The sequence below is a fragment of the Mercenaria mercenaria genome, chromosome 11 (assembly GCF_021730395.1).
Source record: "Mercenaria mercenaria strain notata chromosome 11, MADL_Memer_1, whole genome shotgun sequence".
Classification (NCBI taxonomy): Eukaryota; Metazoa; Mollusca; class Bivalvia; order Venerida; family Veneridae; genus Mercenaria; species Mercenaria mercenaria.
This window is the reverse complement of record NC_069371.1, coordinates 25,312,718-25,325,638: the sequence shown is the minus strand read 5'-3', so window position 1 is coordinate 25,325,638 and position 12,921 is coordinate 25,312,718. Positions and strand designations below refer to the sequence as shown.

Sequence of the window (12,921 nt, the reverse complement as noted above, 5' to 3'; positions counted from 1 at the left end):
GCTCTTTGTATTGTTCCTTTAATAAATCCTTAATAAAATATAGTAAAAGTAAAACAGTGAGTTTAATATTGCTAAAGGTATAAGAAGTATTCAATTCCTACCATAAACCTACTTTTACTGCAATTCTCGGAGGGGGGGGGGGGGGGGGGGAGTAGGTTCAAGCCCTACTGGGACCCAATTTTTCTTTCCTTATTTTCCTTTTTTTCTAGTAAGTGTTCAAGACTTATAATTGATTTATTGTACAGAAATGGAAAAATGGAAAAACAAAAAAATTTGATAAGCGATTTCTTGCTGTTCAAAGTGAATTTACCTCTGAAACAGAAGGGGTAGAGTTACACATCTTTAAAAATATTGAGTTACATGCTGTAAAAGTTCTCTATTTTGCTTTCATCTTTAGATTACATATCGTGGAAGAAATTTAGGTAGGTTTTACGTCTGCCCCAAGGTTATTTTTGAATGAAGTAAGCAAAATTAAAAACAGAAACACAGGATTCGACCTTATTTTTTCAATGTTGAAGTTACAATTATGTCTCATTAAATCCGTTTACTTGAGGCACTCTACAAAAACTGATTTGATGTTTTTATTTTGTGTTTTATCCGATAGTTTGATTGGGTTTTTTATTAAAAGTAATGGTAAAATGATTTCTTTGCAAACGTTTTGGATAGTGGCCATTACTTTTAAATTTGTCTCTACTTGAGCTTTACAGATACCATAAGTTATACAAAGTTTATATAAAAACGGTAAAAGTTGTTTAAAAATTGCAAAACAGTGCGAAACACGGTCACCTTTCAGAATATACCAAGCGAATGCCATTTTGTAAACATTGCTATTAGGCATCTAATACCTTAAATTTGATAGAACTACTTCAATTATTGATGTGACTTAAGAGTATTTTCTATCAGAAGCGTTACAGTTATATAAAATATATCTGTAGGCAAGGAAACTTAGACATGCAGAAAAATTATCAAAGTCTAATATTTTATAAGCTCAAACGCAAATGAGGAGCATAAAATTCCTAAAGGACCTAAACTATCATCATGATAGTCGAAGAGACTATAAAAAAAGTCATTGCAATCAGCAAAATTTAATTCAATTTCAGTGCACCTTTTTCAGTCATTAGATAGTTAGATCATTACAATAGTAAATCTTACATAGTCAAGTACTATCTGAACAAGACATGACATTGAAAGATCTCATGACCTGATATAACTCATTAAGGATGACTACCTGTAATAGGCCTAAATTTCACCAAAAGCGTACATACAACTTGATAATGTAAGCTTTGAAAATGTCAAACGATAGAAATAAGGTGCATATTGACAAGTTATATAGTGACAGAAGTTCTTAAAAATTTCCTTTAAATTACCTGCCCTGATAATTTTGGTTTTACATGAGTTATCTCCCCTGAAAACCAGAATAAACTAATTTTCTCTTTTTCCCTACGGGGAATTTTAGATTTCTTTTTGATATTTGTATCAGAATCATATAATGCAGCTTTCTACCGCAAAATTTTCTTGAAACTCAAGCTCGGATTCTCATAATCAAAGAAATTATATATTTCCCATAGGCATTAATGTTAACTTCAATACCGATTATCTCCCCCAAAAATTATAAAATTCGAAAAATCTCTCGGTGGAACGTTTTTAATTTCGGTTGTCTTTAAAGTGACTAAATTTCATTTAAATATTACTATCCCGTTACAAGACATGAAATATGGTTATTACACCATGTTATCCTTAAAGAAACAATACACGTATTCCCAACGGGCAATGGGCAAATTGAAATATATCAGATCCTTCTCAACAGATATAGTTTCCATTAGCTTTGCATCTCCAACAACAATACAATTTGTGTTTACTCTCTGAGCGTCTTTCCAAATCTACGGGTCACCATAATTCTGCTCCTACAAACTGCGTTAAGGCTGTTTTATATGAACGTATTTAGTTCAGTTTTATCTAGTCAAACAGATTATTTTCTTTCTGCCTACATAAAAAACTGGATTTTACTGTCTTGAAAGTTATGTAAACATTCTTTATAAAGCCACTGTTAAAACAGATCGAACATTTCCAAATCATTTACATAGAGAGTAAATTGTTTAAATTTGCATGGAAACTGAACAGCATATTGAACATGTACATTTTTCTGCAAAATTAGATTACTTATATTATTATCTTATGGATTCCGGGACAAATACTGCAAGAATATATTTCATTTAACACTTTTCTTTCCGATAATTGTTTTCCAATAGTAGTCAAAGGTTCGAATACTGATAAACATTGAAGAATGTTTTATTGAATCTGTTTTTAATTACACCAATTAGCCCCATCTCTAGAGCTCTAACTGTACAATATCATTTGCAGTTTACAAAATAGTGCTATTCTCACCATGTAATTATCATGATATCTATTTGGACAGCTGTTTCAACTTTACATTTGGAGCCTTATGGAACTTGAAGTTTTAAATTTATAATTTTTCAACCAATAAAAACAGCGGGATGGACAGAAATGATTGCATGCGTACTTATAATTAGCTGAAAGTAATAAACTGTGCCACAAAAAAAAGTTTCGTAACATTTAAACAGAGTATTACATAGATATAGGAGATCTGCCTTTAATGCGTTTATCGGAGAAGCACAAAAAACGTAATATTGGGGTTTGACCTAAATGGTGACTGGTATTTAGTACATGAATCTTTGAAATCCAACTTTGTGTAACTGTTTTGTGTAGTGTAATTGACGGTCGTGGTGAGCTCGGCTATTTCCGTAAACTCTGTAATGTACTTGCGCTTTACTGAACTAGTTATAATTATGTTTGATGTGACTTTGAATTATAAAATGCCGTCTATTTGTTGCTGTATCTACTGAAAAGTGTCCAAAATGCAGTATTAAATCAACATTGAAATCGATTTTTTTTGGTACATTCCAACAATTTCAATATATTATACATGTATCCCCACCATTGCGGAATACCTTTTTAATGATATTTCTTGTTTCTCTTAGATTGAATTGCAAATGGCAACCTGCCATTAATTGCATATGGCGGACTTATTTCAACGTGCATAAATCAATAAAAAAAACTACCAAGGTCTCAGTTTTATGGCTCTGACAGTATTGTACATACTTAAGAATTAAATGCTATTTTTGTGCGTTAAAACAGGTATAAAACAAACAGAAGGGAAAACAACAAGTCGCTCACTTGACATCAATGTAAATGTAGGAGGCCCTGTTTGACTGAGCCTCCTCATGGTCGATAGTAGAAATGCAAATTTTCCTTTTTTTGCGCCGGAATTGTCAGAACTCAACACAACAACATTGAGATTTCTTGCAAATCTTCGAATCACTCTCAGTTGTAATTCGCCTTCCGACAAAATTACTGTTCCCGATTTTTATTTAAACTATTCCAAATCCGGGAAAATCATACTGTAATGTCGTTTTAATTTTGATATCTAAATTTTTTTTAAACTTCATTTTTATTGTTTTCTTAATTTTAAAAGATATATATGTCAAGTAACGCCATTTCAGGATAACATTATATTGTGCGTGTAATCTCGCATATAAGCCCGTCATTGATATTATTGTACCAATATTGTTTATTAGAAAATAAACTTTTTCTTGTCTATAAAAAAGCATACAGTTAATGCAAATAATATAAAAAATTCTGTCGTATCGTATGAAAAACTTTTAACTATCTTGAGATTTAGTTTATACTAACATGTTTTAAAGTTTATTTGAACCACCCTCGAGTCCGTTTCCTGGAAAAGCCAGTACTGGTGTCATGAAGTCAGGGCCAAGTGGGGCTCGAACCCACGAAACCGGGTTGAGCGGCCGACACATTAACCACTAGACCACCGCTCCCCTTGAATGATTAACGCCCTCCTGGTTTGTGTTTCCTGATTCTAAGACATATGTTAATAAAATAACATTCTTCTGTAGCATGATAAATATGTTTCATTTGCTGTTTACTTTTAAAATAAAACACATCTCTTTCATTCTTTTGGTTTGTTATACTCTATACTCTGCCAAACCCTAGAATAACCATAATTATATTTTGTTTAAAACACTTTGTGGCAGACAGTGTGTCACTCACTACAAAAGTATCCGTCACTTAAAAATAATCGTTTGCAACACTTATACAAATGATAGTGATTTTGCGTCAATGTCGTCTACATGTTGTCCATTACAGGCCAATCAATTTATTCTTACGACATACATAAACACAGCTGGCATGATTAGATTAAAAACATGGGCGATTCAGATCTTCCAGAGATTAGTCAGGTCAATATATTTAGTATTCACCATCAACCGATGTAGTAGAATTTACAGATTTGAAATGGAAAGGTTTGCTGAAGTCTATACAAACATATCTTTTCTGGCGACTAGAGCTTAAAAGTCTAGGTTTAATTCTAAGTGCACGTGTTATTTAAGTATGTGCATTACTAAAGCAGTTAAATATAAATTCAAAGTCAAAGTTTTACAAACGTAGCAAGTACAAAATAAAATAAATAACATATAAATAATATATTAAAATTAGTTGTATGTCATAAGTTTTCAGTATGTGATGGTTTAAATGTCACTTGTTGCGGCCAAAGATGAATGTATGAATAAGATTTTCTTTGACTACTGTCTCAATGAGCCGGAGTCTTTAGTCTAATAATCTATGATTGACCTTTTTTCAATTTGGCCTGCAAGTGTAATCTTCCTTTATTTCGGAAAGAAAAAATTAAGAAAAAAATATAAGTTTCTGCAAAAGACTGGATTTAATTACCTTTTTCTTGAGTGGAATTCGAGCTTTTGGATATAAATATTAAAACATCTGTTGATATTTTTGGTACGTTTCAGCTCATTTTAGGCAACGTCCCCGACTGATATCACTTGTCTCCGGTTGATAAATTCTCATATCAACCTCAATAAAAGGCAACAGTTACATACTGCTATTTTAAGAAACATGCCAATCAAATTATTGTACAAAATAACACCAGTCATCAGTCTCTTTCACACAACTCCCTTGAAAATAGGTGATCAGAAAGTAATTTTGGTCAGAACTCAAGTGTGTTAAATCCAATACAACTGTAAATGAAGTTCATGCAAATAACAAATTTAATTCGTACACAAAGTGAAATAGTTGTCTTTTATTAAATATGTTTTAATTCAATATTTGTTTTTTTAAACCCAAATCAGTCATGATACACTAGTTCACATTGTATGTGTAGTAAACATGTTACTGTGAACAAAACACGATAATACATTTCCAACATACACTATTTTGTTGGATAGATTTTGATTAGCTGCTAGTTAAGTGATATGGCAACAAGTAGGAAACAGTTCTTGTCATTGTTCGGCTTTGGTTGAACAATAAAGGCGGAACTCTAATATGCAATATGTGTCATATATCTCCAAAGTGCAAGAAAATCATTTAAAGTTTAGAAATTACAAACAGCAAGTGCTCTGTCAAATTATTGAACGTTTGCATCAAATTAGCGTGATTAACTATTTGTCAAACCAGATATTAGAATATGATGTTTGTTCTAATGTCGGTTCTGATCCCATACAGTATTAAAAGGTTATATCAATAATAAACAAAGTGCCAATTTGAAAACGTACCAAACAGCAGACAAGCAATAAATTAAGCTCATTCGTTATCAAATATCCGGAGAGAATCGGCTTACAACAGACTTTTGACTTGGCAAGAACCTCAGAATTTGATCTATTTGCATCATTAATAACTTGCCTAACGAAGCATTTAAAATTAACATAAGGATCAGTCTTCGCCACAGTCGACGGTTCTGTTTAACAGACATATGTCTGGACAGAGGTGTTTGCTAGATTGTCTAATTACTTCTAACTACATGATACTTTCAAAAGCATACTTTATCGTTATTCACAACATATCTCATTCTGAAAAAAAAACAGTTTATTCCCTATGTGTTTATAATAATGTATGAATTACTAGTGTTCACTTACAAACGCAAATTCATAAACAACAAATAGGCGGCCACCTGCTGAATCATAATGTCAACTCTTTGAAAATATTGATACTGCTAACCATGGGAAGTTGACTAATTGTTTATTTTAAAGAAATATTCTATCATTAATCTAATATTTGTAAATTTGGTCATTTGAGATTCCAGAGTACCAAACAATTTAAAAATATTATGTACAGCATATTTAAGGTATGAAGTAATCATGGCGCTCCACAATAACTTACGTTAAGCTTTAAAGACTAGGGTACTATTTTTTTTAAACCGTATGGTTCAGGATTTTATTTCTTGGATTTACATCATCAATAATTCTATGTCTACATATGTTATTTTTCAGTCGGTTCATCGTTAAACAGAACTGGCAAAATACCAGCAACCTCACATGACAGGAAAATCTCCTATACTTATTTCACAAATAAGATAAATTCAAAAACGAAATACGAAAATATCAAAATATTTTAATAATACTTACACATCTTCCTCTTGCTTGTGTACAATTCCTCTCAGTTAGAATCTGGAAGTGAAGAACATTTTATGTTCAAAACTAAATGAAATAACGTCGCACATTTCAATATGATTTTCATTATCAAATCTGTTTATGTAACATGGAACAATACTGTTATTGTTCGGCAGCTCATTATCAGACTTGATTACACTGCAGCCAGCATCCAATATCAACCAGCTTTTGTAGAGAGAGAGATTTCAAAGTACGCCGATACTCGCCAGTGAGATGGTGTTACCAACTTAACTGTTTATAATGAAGCTTAGAATAAATATCGTTTTGCACAAACAAAGTTAATAGAATACATGAATGATATACGAGTTAAATGAACAAAATACGTTAGTATAAAAGAAAACTCGTATTTCCCCATTAATTTCTATTTCGGAACAAAACACTCGTGACATATTCGCAAATAACAACGATCAAAAGTATAACATTTGAACTAAGTATTTTTGAGACTTTCCACTCGCTCATTTTACGACTATATATGGTTATATTTAAGGAATAAATATTATATTTATTTGACAAATATCCGACCATAACTAAACAACTAAATTTATTACGTTCTCAGTTCCCTAAACACAATTATTATTTTTTTTTAACTGAAAAACAATTAAAGTATAAGAAGAAGATATTTACTTCTAGTTTGATATAGGTACATGTAAAGGTAAGGTAAAGGTAAAGGTCTTGTTTATTATAGTGTCACCCCTATTGAAAGGGCCAGCCAATTTGGCTTATGAGACGCCTTTATTGTGCGTACCAATATGAGCTGATGTTTCTCAATTTTTTTCTTTGCAGTTACATTTACAAATAGTTAATGATGAGAACAAAAGCATTATTTTTATCCCAGCGGTTTGAACATGTCAACAAAATGTTGATATATAAGATCCGATCCGGCATGTCTTAGGTATGTATGCAAAGTCCCTTTTATTGGGTGATTTCAGTAGAATGTTACGAAAACTACATTTCAAGTAACTTTCTTTAAACAAAATCTCGTGCTTGAGCATCAATAGTTGACAACAGACAACATAGTTCGCTGAATGAAACGAACATGTAATGGTGAACATATATTTTTCGTGGTGTTAAATAACCAGTATCGCCAGTTCATGTAGGTACTTATTACAATAAAAGACTTACGTTTATAACATTTTATCTATTATATACATATAAAAAAGTAAGAGTATTATAGTATCAAAGAATCAAAAGTTACTTCTGTGATAGCTCTGATTTCTTTAAAATGTTTTCATATTAATACTTGTATCTTGTTTTTAAAACAATGTTAGTTCATACTTATAACGTAGGAACAATAATCATATTGAAGGGAAATTATCCTGAAGAATATTTATCATTATGATGGGCTTTATGGCCTTTTGAGTCACTAACTTTTAATTGATCATGTAACACAATGTTCCAGTAAGAATATGTATTCAATGTCCCAAAAGAATCTTTTCCTACCCAGCTAACGGGGATAGACAAGAATATCCCGTTATAAGACCACCTTATTTAAATGTCTGCATGTGTCAGACAGACATTACTAACACTTAGGACAGCGCGGATAACAAAACCCACAGGCACAGGATTTCCATTCAACTCTGTCCCTGGGCAGGTACATGTATGTCAGATCCTTTTAGGCTTATTAGCAACAGTCCTTAAGAGCTAAAAGGAAGGCGTAAAAGGTCGCAAAGTACGATGTAGTTGTGTTGGTATTAATTCTAGTTCTTTTGGATCATAGTCATGCTAATCTGTTCATAATAAACTTAAGCGTCAGTTAGTGCAAAGGAGCGTCTGAGGTTTTGCACTTTTCGTTATCTTTCATTGTTGAACCGACTAGGCTAAACTGACTATATTATAAGTTTGCGTAGTTGCGTTCTATTTTTCTACAGGGTATTTAAAGAGGTCATGTAAAACATTTCTTTCCAGTGCATCTAATAAAAATATAATGTAATGTTTTATATAACTTATATGTTCTATATTCTTTCGTCAGTCAAAAAGGTTTATGCATTAACAATATACTCAATAAGACCTCAGTGGTTAGAAATCTTTCCCAATATAAACTTGATTCCCATTCTGGGCAGTTATTACTAGCGCCGGAAGAATATCATATAATAACGTCAAGGCACGTTTCGCACTTGGATGGAAAGAAAGGCTATTGTGTGAACCGAGGCATAAATAGTAGCTGTTTGGCTACTGGAAAATAAAGGGCAATAACAGTTAAATGCTGCAAATGAAGTTGTTATCGTAGACATTATGTTTGATTAGTTCTCATTTGTGTCATCTTGTCCTCTGTTGAGAATGTAATAACTGTAATTACTCCATCTGTCGCCATTCCCCTTTCTGTAAATGGAGGTGTAGGATTAAATTTATTTTCCCTAATGTTATCTCATTAATTTCATTCAAGATGTATTCAATATAGAACTGTATTATTTCGTGACAAAATATGTTTTCAATTACTAATTGTTTTCAATCAAAAGGCAGTGTTTACTACTTTAATATCTAATATATTTCTTATATCACACTCTCAAACTTTGATCGCCGTTACATCGGAAGCCACTGACGTATAACACTCAATAGCACTCCTGAACATTGACGATTGTTTTTTTTTTTAAGATTTCAGACATTATAATACTGCAGTCACATTCATTCCATAACTTCCTGACATATACGCTACATTTGACAGAAATTATTCGCAGAGGTTTGTAACGTTACGGAGATAATGATTTGCTAAACAATATACTCACAACTTATAACACACAGTTTGGGTTTAAAATGATAAATTTTGCATTTACCTGCTGTTTTCCTTCATGTACATACCAAGAAATATTTCAAATTCTATTCAATATCAAAGAGACGTTGCTGAATATAATATAAGTATCAAATCTGGTGCCAGTGCTAGAAGGAATGTAAGAGGACGAGAAATACCCAGATACGGAAACTCACAAAGACAATATCGTTTCGTAAAATAATGAAAAACTAATAAATTTTATCCAGGAAACTGAGATATGACTGTACTGAAAGGCTTTTAAAGGAAGTGGGGTTTTAGTTATGATTTACAAATTTGGGATGGTTCAGTAGAGTAAACCAGATAATTTTCAACTTCCAGTGGTTTAATGATATATTGTTACATGTATATAGAAACAAAACATACTCAGTGTATTAACAAAGATTTCCATTCTGTATTCTATACATAAATGTAATAAAATGCTCGAAATATCATAGTACCTACGCTTAGTGACAGTAAATATAATCAAAATTGTCGGGGAGTGGCATTCCCAAGAATAATGTTTTGTATTTCATCTTGAAAAAAACTAAGCCAGTAACCTAATAGTATTCCGTAAAAGCGGCATCGGTGCCTTTCGGAATGGTTGTTTAAAATGAGTTTACAAATACTCTATACTTTTAAGGTATATGCCCTATTATTTATACGAAATTAACATTTAGCCTGCTGGCGGCAAATGATGCCGCCTTTGGAACCAGTGCAGACTGTTCGCTTTTCATTCTGTAAATTTTCAGTGAACATCCCTTCGAATAATAATGGTACTGCCTAAATTGAATGATAGTCCAGTCAATTTTAGAAATTTAGCAGGGTAAAGGTTTAAAAATACAAAAAAAAAAGCTCATGTTGAAATTTCATTAAGTTTTGTCATGCTTTCTACTACGTCTTGGTGTATAAGAGCATTTAAAAAGCTGTCGAAATTAGTGTGTATTCTAGGGCATTGATACCATGCGTTCAACTTATGTTACAAACAGATAAAGATACTGCCCATTTAAATGATATGCATAATCAAATGCTTTGAAAAGTGTTTTCAGTATTAAACATGAACTTATACTGTTAGAGCCATAACGAGAGGTAATTATAAAGTTTAACAATGAATTCAATGACATTTTCTAGTACTATGTTTATTATTATTTTCGCCGAAATATCAGAACTTTAAAATAGTATTTCACAAGAAATGTCTGTAACAAAAATGAGACAGCCACATTAGTAACCAAAGTATTATGAGCCTTCAGCACATTGTTTTTCTTTATTTGTAATGTTGCATTTGATTTCGGATTTCGTCTTTGTTCTTAAGTGTAAATCTTGCACCATATTATTATCCACTTTCTTGATATTGATTCAGGCGAATTCATTACTGCTCAGACATTTTATAGAGATACAACTGACATCTGGCCAGTTTCTGATTTGAGAAAGGATGAAGTAATGATACATCTAGAGTGTTTTAAGATATATAAACGGACAGTAATTAACAATTGCAATGGACATAGTCAATGTTGTATTCATCCGCGTAAATGTATAGACGAAGATAATCGGTAAATATTTACTCTGTTTCTGAATCCGTTAGATTAAGTATATATCGCCGCTCCGAAGTGATTTATTTCAAATATCAAAATAACATTTTACATTTGCGAATGAAAAAGACCAACAGTTTGGTTACTCCGACAGTTAATTATCATTTCAATTTGATAAAAATTAGGTAGGTATGTTCCAATATTTAGTTATTGCTTATACTCTAAAGCCTTTTATTTCTCCAGGCTTTTGTCATTATTGCTAAAAAAATCAACATGATTTTAAGACAATAAATATTAACCAGTGATCAAAATGAAGATAAAAGGAGACCATTTAATGTGAGCACTTAGCGTATACATAACCATGTTTCTTCAATAAGTAAAGCCTTCAAAATTAAAACTCAACGCATTATTTCAGTGTAATTGATGCTTTTCCAATATATATTTTGGCATCTTTAGTATAATGATAACCACTTTCCGCATAAACTTCTATAGCATAATCTTAAGGAGAGGGCACATGGAAATCTACTAGTGCTCGGACACATATCTTTTGAAAGGCTTCTTATTTCCCGACCCAATAGACTGACAAGTATAATTACTCTCAGACTGAAAGGTCTTGTACGTTTTCTTGATCACTTTAAGAGAAGGAAACCGGAGAAAAGGCATCGGGTCTGTACTCACTAACGTTATACGCCTGAACCTTTCAAAAATGCAATATGCTGTCACTTCCTTTGCATTGTACGTATAGTATTTAAACTTACCTTTACTGTTTGTTGATGCTATATTTATATATATATGTCTGTACATAATTTCAAATTCATTTGACTACAAAGAATTTTGCATTTCAAAGTCTATGATGTAGACTTTTTATATAAATGGATACGGACAGATTACAATGCAAGTAGTGGATACAAATTAGATAATTATATGTCTACGTTGCGATTAAAACCCCGTTAAGTGACAGAACATTCATAACAGATAAATGTAATTAACATTCGGTGAAATCAAAATGACTTGTTTTCCAAAATGTTCGTACAATGCATTCAGCTGTAACAGTTCTAGTCCAATTACACAAACTTGCTTTTATGTCTTTTACAGTTTTAGACGTTGAGGATCGTGGATGTTATAATAATAAGACAAATAACTTACATCAAAGTATTAATCGGTGGTAACGTACACTCTGTCCAAAGCTCAGAAACTCTCTCTATTATTTCAATCCTTAATCTATTACGATCCGATCTAGTTTTGTTAGAAAGTATTAAACATGTTGTATATAATCCTAATATGTCATTATGCCAGTCGTCACAATATACGACTAACGAATAAGACTATCAACAATTTATTTCATCAGGAAATGTATTATAATTTACCAATTATTTTCATTTCAATTTTCTTTTTCCCAATACAATTATGTATTTGCAAAAGCTGAAGCATGATGCTTTCACTGAACATGCAATTGTTGTGTAGCTGATGCTACCAACATAGTAAATGCTTGACCGGACAAATTATCTGTAGTGTGATGCCAGGCATGAATCGTTATTTTCTGACCCTTTCAAAATGAAGGAAAAAAATAATCAGTTACATACAGAGGTGTTATCATAGACACATTGAATCGTTTGTATGCTAATCATACTACATTGTACTTCCTTATCTATCCCAATTGTGATGACTGTGTCGTGCGCAATTCTAGCTCCTTTGAACTACTATGAACGTTATACCGTTATCAACAACGCACTTGATCAATGAAAGATAACGCCATCTTTTTCTTCTAAACATAATGTCAATTACTTTAGCCAACATCTACGATTTTTTTTAATTCTATCAGAACATCTATCGGTAGCATAGAATGCACTAAAGCGTGAATATAGCAGAACTGGTCTGATTGAGTCTATTCATGAAAGGTAATTACTTATGCTGAACCTCTTACTTCATTGAACAACATTTGCATCATTGAAAGAAACATAAATAGTCATTATAAAATTTAAAAAAATGGAACTTTTGCCATATTAAATACATCAAATTTTATGTAATATATCGAAAAAAATGGTAACTATAAAGTACAAATAAAGGCAAATTTCCTACAGTCGAAAATTCATTCTCCTTGTTGTTCTGAAAATGTTTTTTGGTTGAGCGTTTGTCAAGTCAGACATAACAATTC

General features: G+C 31.9%; 1 protein-coding gene across 4 annotated transcripts in view; it reads right to left on the bottom strand.

Annotated features, from left to right (window-relative positions):
• LOC123531397 (corticotropin-releasing factor receptor 2-like) overlaps positions 1 to 12,921 on the bottom strand; it is a 331,996-nt gene that overhangs the window by 196,233 nt on the left and 122,842 nt on the right. For 3 of the 4 annotated variants that reach the window (XM_053518748.1, XM_045312311.2, XM_045312310.2), the window contains exon 2: positions 6,450 to 6,491. The gene's annotated coding sequence lies outside the window, so the exon portion shown is untranslated. Of the gene's footprint in view, positions 1 to 6,449; positions 6,625 to 12,921 lie in introns of those variants that run through there. The other variant, XM_053518747.1, reaches the window with a different exon arrangement.